Source organism: Rhipicephalus microplus, chromosome 6 (assembly GCF_043290135.1).
Source record: "Rhipicephalus microplus isolate Deutch F79 chromosome 6, USDA_Rmic, whole genome shotgun sequence".
Classification (NCBI taxonomy): Eukaryota; Metazoa; Arthropoda; class Arachnida; order Ixodida; family Ixodidae; genus Rhipicephalus; species Rhipicephalus microplus.
Genome location: NC_134705.1, coordinates 138035481 through 138046687, shown reverse-complemented (window position 1 = coordinate 138046687; position 11207 = coordinate 138035481). Strand labels below are relative to the sequence as shown.

The following is an 11207-nucleotide window of genomic DNA, read 5'->3' as shown; positions in this document are numbered from 1 at the left end:
GGACACTTGGAACTTTACAGTAACTTGGTACACTGGTACGACAACAGCACTTGTGGAGCGGCCAGCCGAGACCGATTCATCAGTGTATATGGGGGGTTCTTTGGCCGTATTATGTGTTGAGTAGCAACAATGTTGCCTGTCACAGGACCACTATTTATTGACGGCTCGTGTTCGTAATGGGGCTATCATCGTACAGGCCTTGGGAGCAATAGCGGAACGTTCCAATCACCAGATAATGTATCAAAGTAACCATATTCACGCTCATTATTCCAGTTGCGTGTTTCTGCGTTTATTACGTTCTAGGTGGTACATATAGTCACCAACATTCGTAACGTTTCTCTTGCCCATCTTCTCATACCAGGAAATGTACAGAGCTGATGAGCTAACGAGGGCATTTGCTCGCTGTGGTTGTTGGTTGTTGAAATTCACCGTGTACTTTAAGTATGTTTTGGCCCTCAGGTCGGTAGACAATTCTTCCTCTACGTTCCCGTTTTACGTATTCCTCGATGCATCTGTGGTCTGGGCCAGTTGTTATTGACGAATTCAACACCAGAAGGTCGTACGTGTGTGAATGAGCTGTAAAAATAACATTACTGAATTTTAACAGGACATTTTTGTGAGGATGCCATGATGAACATGCGGGTCTGCAAAAATGCAAGAACACACGCACACACACACACACACATTATATATATATATATATATATATATATATATATATATATATATATATATATATGAAATATGGCACAACGGGAGCGTTGTCAACAAGGATAAATATATTTATTTCCCAACAGTCTCGGGAGGACCCCTCCCAAAACTGTTGGGGAATAAATGTATTTATCCTTGTTGACAACGCTCCCGTTGTGCCATATCCCATACCTTCACGAAGACTAACTGGCCCATTGAATTATTACTCCCACTATATATATATATATATATATATATATATATATATATATATATATATATATATATATATATATGATAGTGAAGTAGATCCTCCGTGAGCGGCCACAACGTGGTTTATTTTGACGTATCGGCCTAGAGTCTGGCCTTCATCAGGATGAAGGCCAGACTCTAGGCCGAACCGTCCAAATAAACCACGTTGTGACTGCTGACGGAAGATCTACTTGACTACTTACAATGCTACGGCCACTCAACCACCATGCCTGCCTATATATATATATATCTATACATGTCCCACATCAGTGCTTCAAGAATTACAGTACTCTGCAACGTTTTTAGGCTTTCATGCAGCTTTTGCGTGTTGCTGTTACGAATTCTTTTGCCGGAATATTTGTGATATTATTCAACAGAGTATAGAAAGGCTGCTTGAAGTGAAAGATTGCTTAACAAACGGCACACGTGATTTCGGTAAAATGTGTTGTTCACATGATTAGGTCAAGAGAAAACCTGCTAATTAGAGAGCATGTAAATGTAAATTCGTAACATCAAATTTTTTTTTCAGTTAATGTCGCAGTTAGCCAATCAGGTACCACTGCTAATCTATATTCGTAGTAAAACGTTATCACTGAAGCATTACTTTGCATCTTGCTTCCTGCCTTTATTTCGAAGAAGCGTTTCCGGCTCAAAAACAATAATTAACGGTTACTGTAGTTCATTGGCTAAAAGAACACCACGATTATGTTGCACAAGATGCTGAAAAACCAAGAATATTTCGACCACCTGGGCTTTCTTGACGAGCACTTCAGTCTAACTACATTGTTTTCAAAGCATTAAGGCTGCTATTAAGGAAAAATAACAAAAAGTTGCCCCATCATGCCGAGTAGCGCGAGTTTTTTTGCGACAGTTAACAGAAGATATTGTGGGGAGAAGACTTCTAAGCTAGGCACCAAAGCGTTCGTGGCTCTCAAGCTTGAAGTCGAATATTGCGATGGCTGAATGCTATGTACAGGAACACTATGGCTTTTTCAGAGAGCTACTGATAGCATATGCAGGCTTTGAATATTCTGAGGTAAATCTTGCAAGGCTGAAGTAATTTGTTTCAACGATCACTGATAATCATTAAATCGAACGATCTGCTGCACGGGTATTTTAGCCTTTGTGCTTTTTTATTCAGTTGAATTTGACGAAAAACTTCGATTCCCCTTTTTAGGAACGGCACGTTGAAAGGGTAAGCCAAAAGGTAACCAGGAGAATAATCTCAGACAAGGCCCATTAAATAATTCAATTTTTTTATATTCTGAGTTGCCACTTAAAAAATACCGCAGGGAAAAACCTCAAGACACGCCTCTTGAATATCTCAAGAAATTTGTTTTGTATAAACACCGCCATTATTACGTTGCAGCTGTACTTGGGAGTGTGAAGTGGGCAGGTAAGTATGCCCCGCCGAATGCGGTTTGCTGCGTATTTCGAACTGTGCATTGTATTTCTATTTCTACAGAAGGGTTCGCCGCAGCTGACAATTATGTATGAATGAGCAATGTGAAAATGAGTAATGATTACGACGCAAGTTTTCAGAATGGCAACGAGGTTTCACAGGGACAGTAGGCCTTATGAACCAGGGTCATTTGACCCAGTGGTGTAGGTCATTGAATCGCTCATGATCCAGGCGCACCATGAAGAATGAGAGGGTCAACGGATGACCTTGTTCATCGAGTAGATCGGTCACCCGAGGAATTAATCAGGTCACATTTTCTGTTGTGAGGAATTTGATTCCCCATACTTTGCGATCAACGCTCTATTTCATGCTGAGTAAAAGGCTTGAGTACCACCAGTTCTGTGCCAGAGAAGATTTCAAGAGGTCGACCAGCCATCACAAAAAAACAGTTAAAGACGCCAGCCGAATGTTCGTTTTGCGCTGCCAAACTGAGAGAGGCGACTGCTCTCAAAGAACAGTCAAAGGGAACGAAGTTTCAACTAATGTCGGAACAGTGCTCGCAGAAAGATGGGGTAAGCATCGAAGTGCTGTTTTTTTGTAAAAAGATTCGTAAGTACGTCTTCTGTACATATTGCCGTTTTTCATTCTCTGTCATTTGTCGCAGTGAGTGCTTTCATTCGCATGCTCCGATAAAGAATTGTTTTAATTTTGAATATTCATGATCCCAAAAGGGTCCTGAATGTTGTATTTGGTTAGAAGGAGTTTCCTGTGTGAATTATGTGAGCAATATTTGGTGTAAAATTGTTGCATACGGAATGAAAATGAACGTGTTTTTCTGCGCTTCGTCACTGCCTTGATACCGTAGAAATCATCTCTGCTTATGCTCGATACCATATGGACAAAGTCTTCGCCGTAATACCCCTGTCACACCGCCACAACCGAACTACACTGACCTTCGTTCTGCATTCATATTCCTAAGCATGCTTTACGAGAAAGAAGTGGTAGGCATACCAACCGGTGCAACCTTTCCATAAGAGGCGCACGGGGAAGAAACGGTGCTGCTGTGCTTTCTTAAACAACTCATCTTTCACGCGTGTATGCGCCTTTGAAGCGATGTACACGTGCCTTTTTTTAACGTATTATAACGAAACTATGCGAGAACGTACACTGCGCACGTGCGTGCTTTTCACATGTGCATAAACAAACAATATTGCACAACACTTACCGGTGGCGGCTTGGCAAAGCGTATGGGGTAGATGATACAAACACTGATGTTTCCAAAAGAGAATTGAACCCTGCACTCAATTATGTGTAATTCTACACCGAACAAAACTATAATGTTAAAGTGTATAATTAAGATTATTAATATGATTTTTAAGGTGTTTTTCTTCGTAGCAGTAGCTATGCGGGAACTACAGTATTCCCTCGCGCCCAAATGGTCAATACCGAACTGCCTTTCCGAAAAGCTCAATTGAACTTTCAGAGTGAAACGGATGCTACGTCACATAAACCATATGTTCGATGAGAAGGTGAAGAAAAACGGAGCTTCGTCATGGCCATGTGATAGGGGTATAACTCTCTGAATGGTGGAATGATGGGGCTCAATACGCTAGAACAGTCATTGCTTTACTCGGAAACAATGATGTGAACATTGACGGACGATGTGGCGAGCTAGGTTGCTGAACAGGGGGCCACATAATCAGGCGAGTGAGTGTGGAAAAGGGCACTGGTGCTGAAATTTTCACTTCTGCTCTGGTACGAAAGTCGAGTAGACCTTCAGGTCAAGTGCGTAGTGGCGACACATCATATTGTGTCTGCAAATGATGACTGTGAGAGATAAGGCATGGTGACCCGTCAGCACAACGAAAGGACCGGGACTGGAAGTTATTCTCTCTCCCTGCTTTAATTAAGCATAGTCCATGAGAGAAATTCTACGTCATGGCTCGGAAATGGGCGCTTTTTTTCCGGAAGTGAAGGTGAAGTTGAAGAAAAGGACGAAAAGAGTGCAGGCCTGTTTAAAAAGATAACTTTAGTTTCTGCCCCGCCGCGGTGGTCTAGTGGATAAGGCACTCGGCTGCTGACCCGCAGGTCGCGGGATCGAATCCCGGCTTCGGCGGCTGCATTTCCGATGGAGGCGGAAATGCTGTAGGCCCATGTGCTCAGATATAGGTGCACGTTAAAGAACCCCAGGTGGTCGAACTTTTCGGAGTCCTCCATCCACTACGGCGTCTCTCATAATCATATGGTGGTTTTGGGACGTTAAACCCCACACATCATTCAATTACCTTGGTTAATTGAATGTTAATAGTGTAGCACGTTATCACGCACGCTCCTGGGACACATTTTTCAAAGTGTTCCAACGTTGAAAACCAATTCGCAGGGTTTGCTTACACATAAACGAATATTTGAATTCTATTATTCTGATGCCTCATCTCTAGGTTGCAGATGCCATGGCGCAAATCTATATAGACAAAGAAGAACCCAGCGCGTTTAACGTAGGCTAACGCAATGGCATCGATAGCCTGATCCTACGTTGAAGAGAAATTGTAGTTCCTCCAAGTACTAGCTTATACCACATCCAAGCTATCGAAACAGGTGCAGAGTAACATTTAGAGGGTCCACCATACGAAACTTAAGATGTATAAATGTTCGCATGAAAAAAAAAAGACATTTTTTCGTGGGCATACTTTTTGAAATGGTAAGCTTTGGCCAACTTGCAAAGTTTTATAGCTTCCTATATTATTTTCATCCTTCATTGTAGCATTAGTTCAACTCTAAGTACTGCTAAGTTTGTTCACCTTTACCCCAACATCTTGAGAACGAATAACAGTTCGTCAACAAAGACATAATTGACAAGGAGAAGATTAGGCTCATATCTCAGCGCAAAACGCTGTCGTGACTTTGATCACAGCACATGAGTACAGCTTGTTTGCGTATACAATCATCTCGTCTAAAAGGTGACCACCTAAAGGGCCGAGAAGAAGACAGTGAGCAATTGTTTGCTTCATTCAATCATATTACCAGACAATGGTACGTGGCTTTATGGGCCATAGAGCACTGTCGGTGCACATCAAAGAAACTAGTCCCATTCAAGTATTTATACTTGTATTCCATTGGGTAGCATTTAAAAGTATGAAAAAAAACAAAATAAAGATTCCACTGCTCTTAATAGAGTGTGTGCCCCAAATCATATAACTAGTGCGGTACTGTTTTAATGTCTGAGTGTTCAAGCTAGCAGCATGCTATAAGGAAGAGTAATGAAGGAATTGAATAAGTGTACATCTTGAGGCCCGAAATTAGCTGCCTTTAAAAACGTTTCTCGGTACTGCTACCATAGCAGAAGAACGCCCAAGTATTTTTCATTGAACTCTAAAGAACTCAACTATTTGAGTAGAAGTAGCATTCCTGCCCTCGGATACGTGGCTTATCATTTACGTACAACCTGACACAAGCATCTGACCCTCCATAATTTGAGAATGTGAAGGGACTCTAGAAAATTTACTTTCCATGTTATACAGTGGGAAAAACTATATAAAAACAATGGGGAACCATAGGCCACTAAGATATTTGCGCATTGTCTCGGAGTATGCAAGACGCATGGAACCTATGCCGTCATTCCCTTGTAATATACGCTGTGACAGCAAAAAATAAGCAAGTTTGGTGATTACGCTCAATAATTGAAAACCAGCAGATGATAAGCTTTTGGCCCATCACTCCACTGGTACTTGATGCCATTTTTTTTAACAAGACAGCTGACGAATAAGCCCTAGCGTACTAAAATAAAGGCACCATGTCTGCCGAAAAGAACAGGTTCATCATTTGACCTTGAACATTGGTCCCTTCACCGAATTTACCTCTAGCACATTTTTACCGTAATTACTGGAACACAGTTAAAACAGTGCAGTTCACGTCTTTTATACCTTTCCTTGCTTATAAATAACCGTTAGTTTTCATGAAGCTTGTATTAACAAAGATGACGAGCTCTTAATATTGTATTTTTTTGTTACTACCCACGTGACCTATACGTCTATGACAAAATTTGGGTAATGAAAAGTGCACCAAGTTTTGTTTTCCTCATTTGCTCGAGCAGAACTATAATGGCCTATTGCCATATCGTGGATCCAGGCTGATTGCGTTTTGAGTTGGTAGTCAAACTGCTTGAGTTGAACCATGGTAGCACTCTGCACGACAATTATTTAGTTAAACGTTTTTTTTTTCAACTCGCTACTTGGGAGATGCAACATGTTCACACGTGCCCTTTGCCGATTCATAAATTTAGAAGTGAGAAAACAAAACAACGAATAATAAAAGTTTTTGAACTGTTACTAACCGGGATGGCCAGGCTATTATATAAATTTAAGATGAACTTTAAAATGAGGCTATGATTGAAATATAAGATGAACCTCGTGTTCAGTTTGACCACGCCACCCTACGAAGTTGTCAACGTAAAGAATGAAGGCGTTTGCTCTGCTCCATTCTGCGGCAGTTTCTACAAATTTTCACCACATACAAAAAATTGTTGAAAAAAATAAAATATCATTTTTTACAATTTTCTAGGGGCGTCTTCAATTCAAACAACAGTATTAAACTGAACATGACATATTTTATAGTGCAGACTACACAAAAACAACTCTTGTTTTTTCATTTATTTGGTCCCTCACAAGTTTTCGGTAACAGTGTTAAGGAATGTAAAGAGGGACAGAAATATCCAGCTCACAGCTCGGTATTTACATGAGCAAACAAAGATCCTATTTGTTTTATGTTATTTTATCGTACAATTATGTCATAAAAGTTCACGTTAAGGTTGAAGGCATTGTGACACCTGCTGTTTGAATCATCAAGTGGTCTTTACGACGCTGATCAAGCTTGCCCAACAAATTGATTAAAATCCTCAACTAAGAAAAAAAGTAGGTTACTGTAATGCTGCGAGTGATATTGCTAAATTAATACTTTTTTGGTCCTTCGTAGAAATATTGCCTCAAGGTAACAGATGTCGAATTGATCTCTCGCACCAACTCCACCTCACATTCGGCGTTGCCACCAAATGTGGTGTAGAACGTCCATATAGGTAACCTGGTGTTGAGGAACTGTAATAAATAAAACTGCGTATAATAATTGCGTGATATACACGATGAACTAATAAAGTAATAAAAGGAACTAGTTCTAAAATATGAGCAAGCTAATAAGCCGGTGTAGCACGAGTTAAAAACACATTTTTTGCACTAAAGAATGAAAAAAAAATGCATATCACTATTTTGCTATGCGTTCAAGCTAAGTAAGGCAGGCTTTTTAAATGTCTGACGGCGAAATAATCTAAGCGGGTTTGGCTGGCTTAAGCATGCATTCCTTGTAAGGATAACTTGGTAAGATTGGTAAGGTTCGAGCTGATCACGAATATAGCCATGCAGCAACACTGAACAAAGCGAGGTTGAAGGTGAAAAAAAGTGGCACTCCACCCTAGAAAAATGAGGTTGAAAGTGTTGCAAGCAACACATCCAACATGGATACAAATACACTGATCAATTTCAGTCAAAACTGGCAACCTGCAGACATTCTTCTAATGGGCAGAAGTGCGCCCGGTTCCACGTTCGGACGTGCATTTTTACTCATCTCACAAGGGGCCACATGCAATAGCTATAAAGGACATTGCTACTGCTTGACCCAACACGGCATACAAAAATAAGTAGAGATTCACAGCATTCGAGCCGAGCCAGGTGGTGACGTAAAAGCTGGATTGCTGAACAGTTGGGCAGAAGAAAAGGCAGTGCGACAGGTCGACATATGTTGAGAAGCAATCGGAACAGCAGGTGTGCGATTTATACTTGTAGAAAAATAGACGACAGGAAGTGATCAGACAATTGTACGGGCCATGAAAGTCGGGCATATAGCGCTGTGAGTGTTGAATGAGGGGGAGGAAAAAGATTGCTGCAAGGAGATTGTCCCGTCCTTCTTTACGGAAGTCGAACGTTCCTCGGAAGGCGAGGGCCAAGAAATTAATGATGCCCTGTGCAATATACGGCGGATGAGCTTATGGGCCAGCTCATTCCCGCCAAAAATCTCATTACCCAGGAACACAGTAGGGGAAAACAGTGGAAGGTGTGTAGACCACTCACTCGATCTCCTGTTCTAGGGAAGAGGGTAACGTGAGGTTCTATATGTGATGGATGGCGGCCTAAGAGTGGGAGATAATAGTGTACTAGGGAACAGAAAGTCGAGCGGAAAACCACTAATGCACTTTGAGCTTATCTATCTATCTATCTATCTATCTATCTATCTATCTATCTATCTATCTATCTATCTATCTATCTATCTATCTATCTATCTATCTATCTATCTATCTATCTATCTATCTATCTATCTATCTATCTATCTATCTATCTATCTATCTATCTATCTATCTATCTATCTATCTATCTATCTATCTGTCTGTCTGTCTGTCTGTCTGTCTGTCTGTCTGTCTGTCTGTCTGTCTGTCTGTCTGTCTGTCTGTCTGTCTGTCTGTCTGTCCGTCTATCTATCTATCTATCTATCTATCTATCTATCTATCTATCTATCTATCTATCTATCTATCTATCTATCTATCTATCTATCTATCTATCTATCTATCTATCTATCTATCTATCTATCTATATATCTATCTATCTTTCTATCTATCTATCTATCTATCTATCTATCTATCTATCTATCTATCTATCTATCTATCTATCTATCTATCTATCTATCTATCTATCTATCTATCTATCTATCTATCTATCTATCTATCTATCTATCTATCTATCTATCTATCTATCTATCTATCTATCTATCTTTTGTTTCTCAATTAAATTTATTGCAAGTGCAATGAGGGCCATGCTTTGTCGTTTTATACCTATCCGAAGTGCGCTCCTTCAAAATAAGTTATAATATTAGCCACCTACGTCTGGGTGTTCTTGTGACCGGCTCCTTGAATGAGTATACAACTAAAATTAGCATACGGCGTCAATAGGGCTCAATAATTACGGCTGTAGGGTCGGAACGCGAATAACATATAAATATTCTCACGTGCATTGTCACAGTCGTGCCTCCGAACGCATGTGGCTATATCCGTACACCCGGTCTGCAATGTTGGGGTATTTTCAACAAGGGAATATTCACGGCATATTCATGAGGCGAATGATGATGAGTGGACGAAGCAGCGGGATCGTTCGGTCTCACCGTAAATCACCCGCGATGTTGCCCATTACCGCATATTAATGTTTGACGAAGCCGTGTACGTTAATTGTTACTGGTCATTACAGCTATGTTGTGTTGGGTTGTCAATTTTTGTTTGCTTTCATTAGTGCTGCTTTGTAGTGAGTGAAATATACAGTCAGTGGTTTGTCTGTTGAATCTCACCTGAAGTTGGCAAAGACGAAGCTTATACACGGTCCCATAAGGTTTGTAGGTTGTCTTCACTAAGTGCATCGTAGGGCATACCGAAACGTCGTGGAGTATACAAGAGGGTCGTTGTCCACGATGTGACGTTGAAGTCTCCGAAAAGTACAAGTCTCTAAACTCTAAGTATGCCTGGCGTTTTTCTTGCTTTTCTGCTGCTTCCACCACAAGAAGTGTGTTTTGGTTCACGGCAGAAAGAGAATGTTTCACGTTCGTCGCTGTTATCGGGTACCTTAAAAGTGCTATGAGCTTCTTCGTTATCGTCACCAGCGTCATCGTCATGGCGTATTGTGGGCAAGTTGCATGTGCTGCACATATGCTAACGCGTTTTCCCTGCCTTACGTTTGTTTTCATCCATGACAGAATCTTCAATTTTCGTCGTCGTCATCGGGTACTTTAAATGTGCTATAATCATCTTTTTCACTGTTACCGGTGCCATCGTCATGGCCTATTGGGGGTACCCTACATGTACTGTGCATATGGTAACACGTTTCCTACGCTTTACGTTCGTTTTCATCCATAGCAGAAGGAGAATGTTCGATTGTCGTCATCGTCATTGGGTACCTTAAATGTGCTATAAACTTCTTCGTTATCGTCGTCAGCGTCATCGTCATGGCATATTGTGGGCACCTTGCATGTGCTGTGCATATGCTAACGTGTTTTTCACGCCTTACGTTCGTTTTCATCTGTGGCAGAATGTTCCATTCTCGTCATCGTCATCGGGTACCTTAAATGTGCTAAGAGCTTCTTGTTCAGCATCATCGTCAAGGCGTATTGTGGAAACCTTACTTGTGCCGTGCATGTGCTAGTGCACTTATTCTTCGGAACTTTAAGGATCACTAGAATCATCGTGCACACTGACGCGCAAGCGTGTTTGTCGCGTGGTATTTTTTTTGGATTTGGTGGACATTTGTAATTAACAGAAAAACACTATTACTCAACTGATATAAGGTTCAAATATATCTATTCGGACGTTTTGCAAACCAATCTAAAACTTCCTAATTGAAAGATTTAGGTAACCAAAAGATCTTTTTAAATAATAATTTGCAAGAGTTCGGTAATTAAATGTATCTAATTAAACAATATTTGACAACACAAGAAATAGTCTAACTCCAAGCAACGCTGAGCAACGTGCATCTGGTCGCGTCTCAATTGCGTGTGCCGGGATATTTTTAAACTCTGGCTGAAGTTACGGGGCACCCTCTGTCTATTTCTGTATTTCTCTTTGTATACAAGGGATATAACAAGGATGCACGAGATTTGACAAACGGAATACGTTACCTTTGCCATGTTGTATTTTCTGGCTCCGAAAATGGGCAGCTTACATTCGAGCACTGCAATATAGACAGCAACCAGAAGCACTGCACAAAACTCCTTCCCTCTCATGCTGCTGAATCAACGGTATTTTTTGTACACATAGTCGCACTGAAGCTGGAGCAGGCATTTCAAC

The 11207-nt window shown here is 40.8% G+C and overlaps 1 long non-coding RNA gene across 1 annotated transcript; it reads right to left on the bottom strand.

Annotated features, from left to right (window-relative positions):
• Positions 1–264: 264 nt before the first annotated feature.
• On the bottom strand, positions 265–11167 carry LOC142765542 (uncharacterized). The gene is made up of 2 exons (XR_012884305.1): positions 11039–11167; positions 265–576 (listed from the first exon to the last, which is right to left on the bottom strand). It is a non-coding gene; the product is annotated as an uncharacterized LOC142765542 (long non-coding RNA).
• Positions 11168–11207: the final 40 nt, after the last annotated feature.